Below are 14,104 nucleotides of genomic sequence, written 5' to 3'. Positions count from 1 at the left end.
GGCTCTCTTGAATACTCGATTCTGATTGGTCAATCAACAAGATTCACCGGTCATTATTTCTCGACAACCGACCGCTGCTCTGCCACACCTGGATTAATCAGTTGATAAGAGCCTTTTGTCAGCAAGACACTACTAATTAGGCCAACCAGTTGCAGCTGTGGTGTCTTGTGTGCCAATTATGAATGAAACCGCTTTGTCGTTGAAAACGCTATTAAAAAATCTATTTGAATAATTATTTTTGTCAGATTATTGAATGATTTAGTTGTAGGCCGTGTTCTAAGCGGGATAATGGATAGTGAGCTGGTGATTACTGGAAATAATGACCTTCAGGTGAATGATTAAGCCCTCCGCTGCGCGTCGGGCTCAATATCACCTGTCGGTCATTATTTCGCCAGTAATCACCGGCTCACTATCCATTATCCCTTACGTATAACCTAGTAAAATCTGTAGTATGTACAGTATGTAACCTATGTTGTCTCTAGATATATGATGTAGTATAGGCTGTTGTTACAGATTGCCCTCACCAGCTTAGATATGATAAATATTTATGTATATTTGTTGTGTCTGATTTATCCTTTGTGTGGGTCTGCTCAAATATAGTATAAGGAAAGCGGTGCCTTTTTGTCCCACAGTGCTGCCGTAACTGTTGTTTAAAGGACGGCTTTACCGGTAATCAACTCACTTTGTATCATTAATAATCTGGGTAATATAAGCACATGCTCAGTGTTTACCTGTCTCTGTGTTTTCCTCACGGAGATCTCTCATTTCCTCCTCTGGCAAAGCGCTCCGTTCTGACGCGTTTTACGTCACGACGTGTCACAACATGTCACAACGGAGCTGCAGAAGTTCTGCTGGAGAGGCAGAATCTGCTCCGAGGGCGGCTGTTATTGTTTTTTAAGTACACATACATGTATATACAGAATACACCACAATGACAGATTAGCAAAAAAGAAGACACATTATCACACTGTCACAGTAATCAAGAGCAGTGAATCAAAGAAAAATCTGACACTGTTTCAAGCCAGCTCAGCCTTCAAGACTAACATTGCATTGGGAGCTCTGTACCCCTGCATCTCATGCCATAGGACCTTCTTCAGCAGTGGCGTAACAAAGGCCAACTTTTCACTCAATCAATTGATGAGATCATCACTGATGACATCATTATCCATTCCTGACTGAATTAATTAATGAATGCATGACTCACCCCGAAAAGCCTTCTCTTGACCACGCGCTTGCTGCGCCTGTGGAAAAATGGTCAGATCTGTGCTGGCTAAATTCAATCTCACATCTGTTTGGGAAGGAATTTGTCAAATGAAAATTCATTCAAATGTCTTCATGGCGTATACCTGTTCGCTCTAAGATGAACATGCTTTTTTACATGCTGTTTTACTGAGCCCCCTCACACCAATCATCTTATCTCTAGATTTGTATGTGTGTTTGACAACTGCAACACGGCCTCTACTGAGAGGATCAGAGAAGTGTCGCAGGGGGAACTTGGTTGATTTATCTGACATTATATGGGAAAGGATTATGTCTGTGGTATAACTCTGCTCAGTTAATAGCAGAAACCAGCTGATCCAATTTAAAGTCGCTCACCATCTTCACTATAAGCATAAACACAAGATCTTCCCTTCTGTCTCACCACTGTGTGACAGGCGTCAGGTGTCAGAGGGCACACTATGTATGCCCCTATGGATGTATCAAAGATGGCGATGAAGAAGAGTATCGGGATGTGGTGGCCAACTTTGTCACATGGTGTGAGCAGAACCACCTGCAGCTCAACGTGTCAAAGACAAAGGAGCTGGTGGTGGACCTGAGGAGGCTCAAGGCTCCGGTGACCCCTGTTTCAATCCACGGGGTCAGTGTTGACATAGTGGAGGATTACAAGTACCTTGGAGTGTACATTGACAATAAACTAGACTGGGCTAAGAACTCTGATGCACTCTACAAGAAGGGGCAAAGCCGTCTCTACTTCCTGAGACGGCTGAGGTCCTTCAACGTCTGCCGGACCATGCTGAGGATGTTCTATGAGTCGGTAGTGGCTAGTACCTTCCTGTATGCTATTGTGTGCTGGGGCAGCAGGCTGAAGGCAGCGGACGCCAAAGACTCAACAAACTGATCCGTAAGGCCAGGGACATTGTGGGGCTGGATCTGGGCTCTCTGACTGCGGTGTCGGAGAAGAGAACGTTGTCCAGGCTACGCTCCATCATGAGCAATGACTCGCACCCACTCCACGGCGTGCTAGTCAAACACAGGAGCACGTTCAGTGAGAGGTTGATCCCACCTAGATACAATACGGAGAGGCACAGGAAATCATTCCTGCCTGTGGCCATTGGACTCTTTAACACCTTTCTTAAAAGAGCACCTCGGAGACGCTCAGTCTCCCTGAGACTGAGCCAGCCGATAGGTTAACTGTGCCTGGCTGAGTCACGTGTAATGTAAGGGGCAAGCCGACTTAATATAAGTCCAGTGTGCAATAACTGCAATTGTCACGTAATGTACATCACTTACTCAATTTATTTTGCTTACTTTATACGTACTCTACTTTATTTTTGCTTTATCTTTGCTTATCGCATTTTACTACTGTTCATTTTATGCTATGTTGTGTTCTGAGTGCGAGCTACTGTAACCTGTCCCAATTTCCCCCCGGGGATCATTAAAGTCTTTCTGATTCTGATTCTGATTCTGATCTGATATCTCACGCCTTCTGGTTCTGCTCTTCACTAACGGGATTCTGGGCCAAAATATTTGACTGTTACTCTAAGGCCTACAAAATAACCCTACAGCCGGAGGCCGAACTTGCCATCTTCGGCTGCTCTTCAGTCCTCTCTGAACTTCCCTACAGCTGTGCAACAATCTGACACTGGGGACAACTGTTGCCAAAAGACTCATTCTGAAGGAATGGAAGTCCTCCTCTTCACCTTCTTTTCAGGTGTGGCTGATGGACATGATTTCTGTTATACAAATGGAGAGCCAACTCGCTCAAAAGATTCTCAGCAATCTGGGACACGTTTTTGGCTTATTTTGATGAGGTTAAGAATGACAAGTAGGTTAGGCAGGGTTGACGGGCAGGCTGGTTTCTCATGGACCCCTTGCGTGGGATCCCACCATGCACAATATCTCTTACAAGCACATAAGCAGCACCTTATGCAATTGGTAGCACCATGTTGTAATGTTGAATGTCGATGATGTATGTTTTTTCCCTTCTCCTGAGCCTGTTCGTTCGTCTTGTTCATGTGTTCTAAAAAAAGATTGAAAATAAAATATTGGGGTGGGGGGGGGGGGGGGATGTCTTCATGGCGTGCGTGCTGTCTCCAGGATACAAGCTCATCTCTGACTCATGGGCACATTTTTAGTAACAAAGGAACATCTTATTCCATTATTTTTCCATTAGCCTTTTGTGGCAAAAAGTATCGTCTAATAATAAGATTGAAACCATCTGAATGTTCACTGAGTGAGTCAGCGCCCCAAGTTCATCCTTGATGTTCCTGAAATAGTCAGGTAACTTTCACAGGCACTTGAGAAAAGATACATACTCTCAGGTGACAACTGGGAAAATAAATTCACCCCCTTCTACACTACTGTATGTAAGAGAGCAGTGAACTAGTGCAAGCAGGAATAAATCAGTGAACCATTTTTATTCAAAGGAAAATCCCACGCCCAGATTCTCCGTTATACTGTACATATCCAATATGTGATGTTCAGAGCGTTTTGTGATAAAGTGTGAAATTTACCTTTTTTTTTGTGCACCCACTTTCTTTCAACCTGCCTCATCTGCCTTCAGTCAATGATATTCTACTCAGACAATCCCCCTGATGATCTCACAGACTGATGATGTCACAATGTATATGAAATCATCAGTGGGTATGACATCATCAGTGGATTTATGACATCACTGATGATGTCACAATGTCTATGCACAAGTGACACCATTACATCAGTTCACTGAATATTGTGGCAACATCACTGACTCCTTTATTAGTGGCCGAGCCAGCGAAGCGCCAGGGCCACTTATTGTATTTGCCATTATTATTATTATTGAATAGAATAGAATAGAATAGAATAGAATAGAATAGAATAGAATAGCCTTTATTGTCATTGCACAGTTACCCATACAACGAAATTAAGAGTGCTTCAGCTGACAGTGCATTAAAATCAGACGTAAATAATTAAAAAATATTTAAGAAAAAAAACAAAACAACAACATTAAGAACAGATAAGGACACTTGACACCTAGACGCGGGGCAAAAAAGCAGGAACAAAACAATAATAAAATACTGCTGAGGTAGTAAGAGAATATTGCACGTTGATATATTGTATTGCACAAGTTCATGTATTGCACTAGCAGAGAATTAACGGCTGCTGCTGTGATTGTTTAGAGTCCGGACGGCCCATGGGAAAAAGCTGTTTTTTAGTCTGTTTGTGCGACTCTTGATGCTCCTGTACCTCCTGCCCGAGGGCAGCAGGCTGAGCAGGTGATGACCAGGGTGGAGGTGGTCGTGGATGATCCGCTCTGCCCTGGAGAGACAGCGGGAGCTGGCTATGTCATCTAGGGAGGGGAGAGGACAGCCAGTTATCCTCTCGGCTGTCCTGATCACCCTCTGTAGCCTCTTCCTGTCAGCAGCGGTGGAGCCAGCGTACCATACTGTGATGGCATACGCCAGTACGCTTTCGATGGTGGATCGGTAGAAGGTTACCAGCAGCTTCTCCTCAAGATTGTTCCGTCTGAGTACTCTCAGGAAGTGGAGTCGCTGCTGGGCCTTCTTTACCACCGCTGCAGAGTTGACTGACCAGGCGAGGTCCTCAGAGATGTGTGCCCCCAGGAACTTAAAGTGGGGGACCCTCTCCACACAGTCCCCATTGATGTAGAGCGGGGCAGGGGCAGTCTTATTCTTCCTGTAGTCAATGACCACCTCCTTGGTTTTCTTGGTGTTGAGGGAGAGATTGTTCCTGGCACACCACTCTGCGAATTTGATGATGGTGTTGGTGGGGTGGGAGGGAATGCAGTCATGGGTGTAGATGCCATACAGGAGCGGGCTCAACACGCGGCCCTGTGGGGAGCCAGTGCTGAGCGTCAGGGTGGAGGAGCTGTGTGTCCCGATTTTGACAGATTGTGGGCAGTTTGTGAGGAAGTCTTTGATCCAGGCACAGGTGGATGAGGGGAAGTCCAGGGCAACCAGCTTGTCCACTAGGATGTCAGGGAGGATGGTGTTAAATGCCGAGCTGTAGTTGACAAAGAGCATGAATGAATGAATGGATGACTTTATTTGGTGATAAAATAAAATAACACAACAGTACATATAGTAATGAAAGAACAGACAATATATCAATCACCGAGGATAAAAACACATAAAAGCCCGAAGGCTTATTTCCATTGTGGTCCTCACATAAAACATAGTAAGACGAGGCATAAAAAAAGAAAAAAGAAAAAAGAAAAACATAAAACAACGGAGAGCGGTTACATTAAAGGAACTCAAGATATAACAAATAGCAGCAGGGCAAATGTAGGCTATCACTTATAAAAAGAATATTATTATTATTATCCCAGGAAGTTGGACTTCCCATGCATGAAAATAAACCAAACTTTGCACAAAGGTCCAGTCCCATGCCAAAATTCTCTGATGCGAATTTGGCGCCAATAGTCCTAATGGTGGCACTACAGCGACTGTCTAAAGTTTCAAACTGAAAATTCATAAAAAATCAGGAATGTACAGTATGTAGGAATAAGTTCAATGTTATTGTTTTTATGGTCTATTCCTCTGGTTCTTATAATGTCTCTTTGTTGATATTTTCTCCCACCTGAGTGTGAGCAACGGGGATCAATAAAGTTTGTCTGATTCTCAAGTAAAAACACGACATGCCTCAACTCAGGAGTCGAACATGTGCTCTCTCGCTACCACTCCACCAATCCCAGCCCTCCTCCTTTAGGCGCCCATAACTTACTTCAACTTACTTACTTCAACATGAGACAATCATGAACGTGGTTATTAACATTATACTTAACATGAGACAGTCATGAACGTGTATATTGTAACAGCACAGGCAAGGCTTTTATCGAACTTCAACATGAGACAGTCACGAATGTGTATATTAACATTATAGACATTATTAGACTTGATGTGTATCACGCTAATATGCATGTGATATGTGATATGCAACGTACTTTGGTTCAGAAGTGTTCATGCTCGGAAATGTTCTGTGGGTTCCAGAAGCCGACACGGAGAGGGAGCACTGAGCAGCAGTCGCTCCCGCCCCATCCTGAGCCAATTAACCATTCTCCTCCTAGGATGTCCTGATCAGGCCAGGCGGCAAAGCTGCTCAACTGACAACTGCCCCCATCCCCTCTTCTCTCTCCTCCACCCATCCATCCCACACCTTCCTCAACACTCTCTCTCTCTCGGTCTCTCTCCCCCGCGCCCAACCGCGTGATTTAATTTGTTTGGTAATATCAGGATTGGCATGTTCAGCCTAGCTTCACTCCAAAGTGAAATTGGACAAGGGCATTGGAGCCTCACCATGTAAAACCGCCTCACCTTGACAGCTGCTTGAGTGGGCAGTGGATTGCGGTGGAGAGGAGAGGAGAGGAGAGGAGAGGGGGAGTGAAGGATGTACCTGCATGAGGCACTGATTCACTTCTCTCTTTTCCACAGGGGGGTTTTGTGTCAGGAAGTGAGCCAGCTATGAAGACAGAAGCTGTTTAAGGTGGAAGACAAAGCGCCAGGTGCTGCCCGACGACAACAGCCTGGAGCTCATCCAATCTGTCCAATCGGCTTCCAAAGGAGACTCCGACAAGACAGCTCAGCTTGTGTGTGCTGGCTCTTGTTGGAGTTTGTCGCACTTATTTTGTCGATTCAGATCTTCAAAACCCCGTCACAGATATGTGTCGAGCAGGGCCGCTCGTCCACGGTATTATTGTCTTGGCCCCCCGTCCAACTGTTCCACATCCACTCCAATTGTACATCGCCGTTTGATGGCGAAAAATGTAAAAAGAAACACCTCCAACCACTCTAAAAGCATGACAGGTTTCCATGGTAACATATTTCCTGCGAGAGATGCAAGTCCATTGTGAGAGTAGACAAAAAGCTTGGCTGAGGATGACAAAGTTAAAGGAACAGCTCACCCTAAAATCCAAAATACATATTTTTCCTCTCACCTGTAGTGCTATTTATCCCTCAATATCGTTTTGTGTTAGTTGCCTGAGTTTCGTAGATACCGGCTGCAGAGTTTCTGCCTTCTCTCCAATACAATGGAACTGGATGGCACTCGGCTTGTGGTGCTCAAAGTGCCAAAGAAATACATTTGATAAACTCAACAGCAATGCCTCTTTTCAGAAATCATGACCCCCGTTATTCAAGATAATCCACAGACCTCGTTATGAGCAGTTTCATAGAGGAACAATTTTTGACCGAACCACAGCCGCTAGCTGCTAGCTAGTTCCTACATGAGACTGCAAAAGGAAATAGTTCCTACATGAAACTGCTCACAACAAAGTTGTTTTCTGAATGATGACGCGTGTCTCTATGGCCAGAAAAAGTCAACGAAAGGTAAATAATTCTATAGTAGAGAGGCAAAAACACAGCAGGCTAGCTTTGCTCATAACGGAGCTATAGAAACAAATAGCCTACGTTGAATTCACTTGAACACATTGTACTCACATCGGGATGAAAATAGGAAAGAAAGACTGTGTAGTTTCTTCTTTGTCAAAGTTTTTCACAACAGAACCGGTCAGCTCCGTGGCTCAGGAAACTGTCTGTGCTCGTCGTTTGAATGTGCATTTGTTTAAAGGCGCTCGGCGTGGCAGTTGAGTGGAGTTTGCCATGTTGAAGCGCGATGGTTGGCCTGAGGGTCCAAACCCCGCCCAACCAGGAACCTGAGGGTCCAAACCCCGCCCAGCCAGGAACCTGAGGGTCCAAACCCCGCCCAGCCAGGAACCTGAGGGTCCAAACCCCGCCCAGCCAGGAACCTAGAGGCCGTGTCACGAAGCGACACCTCTGAATGACACACAATAACACAGCACGGTTGTGGCGCACGTTCGGTGTTGCAATATTGCTGTTATTGTGACAGTAAGAAAGTAGCCGGCTGGAAATGTTTGAATGTCCGGCAATTTAGCATGGCAGCTGGAACTGACGCCAAGATGACCTGTGTATGAACAGAAACGTAGCCGTGTGCTTTGAGGTGGCCAGACTCTCGGTACCCATCGCATTCATTCTGCCTCTTTCGAAATATTTTTCCTCCCGCTCATCTCTCGGTGCCTCTCAAGTCAGGAGGCCTCTTTTCTTCTGCAAACGCCAGTGTGGAGCGCACTGTCACCGGCTCTTCTTCTCGCTTTGCTTTTCCTCTCACGCCTCTCTCTCTCTCTCTCTCTCTCTCACTCTTTCTCTCTCTCACTCTATCTCTCTCACCACGCCGCTTCGACAGGCTGCCAAGCTGGATTACAGCTTACTCCAGGTCAGGACTAATGAGTGGGTTTGGAGCGTTTTCTCATCAAGATGAACCCGCTGAACCCTCCGCCTCTCCAAACTTCTCTCTGATTCAGTTTGTTGTCTGGAGTTTGAGAGGAATTCTCGGCTGCCTGCGCTGTGGCTCTCACTCAGATGCACTCAGACTCAAACTGACACTCGGCTCTGGTTCTCAAACTCCAGGCTTCGCTTTGAAAATCACAGGACTTGGAAATTTTGAGAATTTTTTAAGAGGAAATAATGGAGTCACAAGGCCAGTGGCTCAGTTGCCTAGGGTTTGAATCCCAACTGGGACCTTGGTTGCACATCATCAGCTTCTCTCCCATCAAAACCAAGTCATCCTTAATACAAATGACTTTAATGCTGAATAATACATTTGAACTCTTCTCATTTGACTTTCGCTGCTGCAAGTAGAGAGAGTTTCTACATTTGACTACATTCACACTTATTCACTTCCTCTCTGCACATGGTAAAAACCTCCAAACCTCCCCTCAGCTGAACCACAGGATGGTCTCAGCAGCAGCCTTGTACAACAGACATGAATTGTGGGATAGAATTATACATAAGCATATATATACTGTGTATATATATATATATATATATATATATATATATATATACACAACTGGGATATAGCTGGCCTGATATGGAAATATTTTCAAATGCTTTCACTGGGGCAGTGAAATGAGATTTGTGTCAAAACTTTTTGGTTTTGCGATCACGAGGTTTGGAATATATCCTCCACACAGAGGGGATTCTGTCCCACCTTGTTCCACCCCATGTGGAGGTGTGAATTCGCCCCGATTCATGTGGAGGTGTGAATTCACGCCCGATTCATGTGGAGGTGTGAATTCACACCCGATTCATGTGGAGGTGTGAATTCACGCCCGATTCATGTGGAGGTGTGAATTCACGCCCGATTCACGTGGTGTGAATTCACGCCCGATTCACGTGGTGTGAATTCACGCCCGATTCATGTGGAGGTGTGAATTCACACCCGATTCATGTGGAGGTGTGAATTCACGCCCGATTCACGTGGTGTGAATTCAGGCCTGATTCATGTGGAGGTGTGAATTCACCCCTGATTCATGTGGAGGTGTGAATTCACGCCCGGTTCATGTGGAGGTGTGAATTCACAATTGAAAGAGGAGTGCGCTTAGCGCGTCCTTACATAGAGAATGAATTGCAGAAAGACGCGTTGTGTGTGAACGCCGCCATATTCTGTTCATTAGTTGATGTGCATTAATGAAGGCCTCTAATGGTTTATGGACAACAGCAAAGGGCGCTAATGATTTAGGATGATGCTGATTTTATGGAAATCAAACCAAGGAATGAGCATGGCATTATCCACCTGCTTTACTGTCATGAGCATGGAATTATGCATCTGCTTTACTGCACCTGCTTTACAGTCATGAGCATAGAATTATGCATCTGCTTTACTGCACCTGCTTTACTTTCATGAGCATGGAATTATGCACATATCCTGCACCTGCTTTACTGTCCCACAGTTGTCTCAGTGAAGACGGATCTGTGTCTCTCTCTGTCTCTCTCTCACCTTCCCTCCATCCTCGTCTCTTGTTGCTGTCACAAAGCATTAGGACTTGCTAACGAGGACTTGCTAACGAGTGACTTAAATTCGGCCCCCCTGCAGCCCAATCCAGGTGTGGTTAATGAGGTGGGAAGAAGGAAGATGGCGGCTCCTCCTCTATTCTTTCTCTCACTAAACAACAGAAGATCATTCAATCTGTTTGTGGAAACATTACAAAAAAATCCCTTATGTCGCCTAAGCTGCAACAAGACTGTATTTCATCATTTTGGTAGATAAAATGGGCTTTAGTGAGTGGAAAACATTTTGTTTTTTTACATCCAACACTGCTGTTGGATTCATCTACTGTAGTGTTATTTATCTTGCTTTGATCATACTTATTCCACAAGGAGCTGCATAAAGCTGCGCAGGATTTATGGCAATGTTGAAATCTCCTAATGCGGACAGGCTTAATCATATGGAAATTGAAGTCGTGAGTTGGTGAAATGCAGTTCTCTTCTCAAGGCAATCAGTTAGATCGGAGCTCCCGCGGCTGATGGGCTGTGATCTGTTATCGTCCCTGTGGCCTGGCCTCTCACAGATAAAATAGGTTAAATAGGTGGTCTCCCTCCACTGGAGGTGGAAATGAATCTGGCCTCAGATCCCCTCTCCTTTCCGCCCCCTCTTAACACCCGGCTTGTCTAACCTGTCTACCTATCTAGGCCATCTCACTTCTTTTGATGTGCTGGGAGCGAGTTGGCGATCTGTGTGTGTGTGTGTGTGTGTGTGTGTGTGTGTGTGTGTATTTTGTTTGTGCTCGCATCAGAGTATACCTCAGCCACCCCCCAACCCACTCCCCCATTTCCAAAAAACTATAGAATGATCAATTATAGCACGTTTTATTGAATCTAATTACCTGCTACTGTTTGAGTCCTCACTGGTCGATCCGATGCCTCTGAAGCAGCAGAATCAGCAAAAAAAAAACACACACAGGGACTCTCATTTCTCCTGCTGTGCATCACTGTCTGCCAACCTGCCATGAGTTATCAGGAACAACAGAGGCCCTGACAGAGTGACACCGTCACAAATGATGACCATCTACGAAAGTTTTTTGGGGGAAACTAACCTGATTACCATCTCTCCTCGCTGCATCAGCATGTTTCTACTCCAGGAGCTGCTCCACTGTTTAAGTTAGTGTGGAGGAGCAGAAAGAGATGTGGGCTTTTCCACATATATCTCTATATAATAAGGTTCACGGCTCGGCTCGTCTGTCTGCTCGGCTGTCACACACTCGACATGTACATGGCTGCTTCTGCACTCTTATTAAGGCTTCTTCAGGAGGATCGCTGTGCGCTTCCATCGAGGATTACAAGGTTAATCCAAGTTGTTGGTATCGCTCACGACACTGTCGATGTTTGGGCGGCTGTGAGCGAGCCAAGCAGAAGCATGTAGAGATTAAAAAGTATAGGAATTAAATGTAACCTTGAGAGACATCACATTTTGTACCTTTAGATGAGTATTCATTAATAATGACAAGAAATCTCTATCTGTGAGGTCAGATCTAAAACAGTTAAAACAGAACAAGAGAAGCTGTATCGTGCTAAAATAATTGAGTGGTCGACTGTGTCAAAGGCTGCACTTACAAGTACTAGAACAGAGTCTTTTTTACAACTTATAATAATAATAATAATAATAATACAATAATAATAATTGAGCAATGTTTGTGGATGTTATAGTGATGTTATGAAATAGCCTAGTCAGCTTCCCAAAGTTTTGGGGAGCTGATTTAGAACATAGACACATCTGGCGTCCCAGCTGGTCTGATCATGCTCACCAGCAGAGGTCTTCACCAACATTTTCAACCCTGACCTTTATTATCCCCATGTGCCTCAAATCTGTCTCAAATCTCACCAAATCTCAAATCTCATCTTCACCATCGCTGCAGCGTGGCCTGCTATTGGTCCATTATGGGCAAGCTGTGCCATCACAGGCGACATCACAATCATGCCCCACAGTATATTCTGATTTATCATCTATTTGACTGTAAATGGGACCATACTTTACAAAATGAACATCCTGCTGTATTGATATAAGACTGATATTGATATTGATATAAGACTTGAACTGTATGATGCTAATTGTTTATCGTTTATTTACGCACTGGTTACAATTCGAGTATGTTGAGTCTACTGCTCTTATTTATGTTCTTTTGATATTGTTTTTTCCATCAGGGAGTGCCATCATAATGTCGATGTGTTGTTGTCTTGCACAGCAGTACAACCACAATAAAGTTTCTTGATAAAGTTTTGTGACTATATTGCAGCACATAATTTATAAACTTGACTCATTCCAGCCTTACTACAAGACAATATAAACCTCAACAAAACTTTCAGAAGTGTCTCTGTACTGGCTGGAACAATTTTTTAGCAGCAATATAATATATTTTCTGGGCTTGGTAGTTACAGGACAGAAATAAGGGCCCTTGCATAGCCTGCATTCTACCAGGTGAGGAAAAATATGAATATATAAATAACCAAGCAATTAATATTTAATCTTGTCCTTACTGTACCCTCCCATGCACCACACACTGAATAATTCACTTGCTGATTGGAAAAATAATATTTGGGAGCCTGGAGCACAAAGATATGGCTTTTAATTTGGTTTGCTGATGCATTCTTAGGGATAAACAAATAGATAACTGCATGATCTTAGACAGGCACAGATGGATTTGCTGGTTACTTTTTCACAGTTGAAAGAGTTTGTGGGTGCAGCATGCAGAAGCACACTGGTGATGTTTTTAAGCTGCAATGACACTCGGACACATGGTGCATAATATCTGGCCTGGAACAAGAAGAAAAACAAAAAATGTGATGAGAATATTCATGAAGTTTGTTACAGTTCTGTATGCAAAACTTTTGCTACACTGCAAAAGAAAGAGAAAAAAAGACAAGCTGACCAGTGATTTTATTTTCAGTTTTCAGACCATTTTAAATCAGATAATCCTGCTGTTTTTAATATTTTCCATAGGCTACAGTCAATGACTTATTTCAAGATATCATCATAAAATAAAATAAATCTATAAAATAAGAAACTTAATCCAAGACAATTTCACCTTTTGCCAAGTCCTGAAAGAAGTTTCATTATCCTGAAAAACAAGTCTAATTTGTTGAAACTGGTCAAATAAATAAAATCCGAAAATATTCTTGATAAGTCTGAATACAAGATAAAATAACCTACAAAGTTTTTCAGTGTTTGCAGTGTACAGTACCTGCAGAAAATCCCTTCAATAACTACAAACCGAGCCTCTGCATTACAATCTGTTGCACTTTGACATGATGCTTGCTGATCAGCCCTTCATTTTGCATGACTCTCTGTTTGTAAACGCCTCTCAGATTGATCCAATGTCAACGACGTGTGCGGCGTTCCGCTTTGTCCTTGTTCCCAGCTAGTTGACCTCTGCCACCTCTTAGAAGGCACTTTCTGCCTATTACACTCATTTGCTGTGGGAGTCCGTGCAGACGAGGAATGAACAGCTTTCAGTTTCCGCTGTTGGTGTCGCATCAATTAGCACAGACTGCTGCACTACTGTATGCCATACATTCTACTGTAGCCTGCCTATGCCATACCTTCTACTGTAGCCTGCCTATGCCATACCTGCTGTACCATGGCTATGCCATACCTGCTCCTGTAGCCTGGCTATGCCATACCTGCTCCTACCTTCTCTTGTAGCCTGGTTATGCCATACCTGCTCCTGTAGCCTGGTTATGCCATACCTGCTCCTGTAGCCTGGTTATGCCATACCTGCTCCTGTAGCCTGGTTATGCCATACCTGCTCCTGTAGCCTGGTTATGCTATACCTGCTCCTGTAGCCTGGCTATGCCATACCTGCTCCTGTAGCCTGGTTATGCCATACCTTCTCCTGTAGCCTGGTTATGCCATACCTGCTCCTGTAGCCTGGTTATGCCATACCTGCTCCTGTAGCCTGGCTATGCCATACCTGCTCCTGTAGCCTGGTTATGCCATACCTGCTCCTGTAGCCTGGCTATGCCATACCTGCTCCTGTAGCCTGGCTATGCAGACTTTTGGCATTCAGTATGATGTAAGGTTAGCACTGTGTGAA

Source organism: Poromitra crassiceps, assembly GCF_964638095.1.
Source record: "Poromitra crassiceps genome assembly, chromosome: 4".
Classification (NCBI taxonomy): Eukaryota; Metazoa; Chordata; class Actinopteri; order Beryciformes; family Melamphaidae; genus Poromitra; species Poromitra crassiceps.
Note: the sequence above shows the minus strand (reverse complement) of the source record.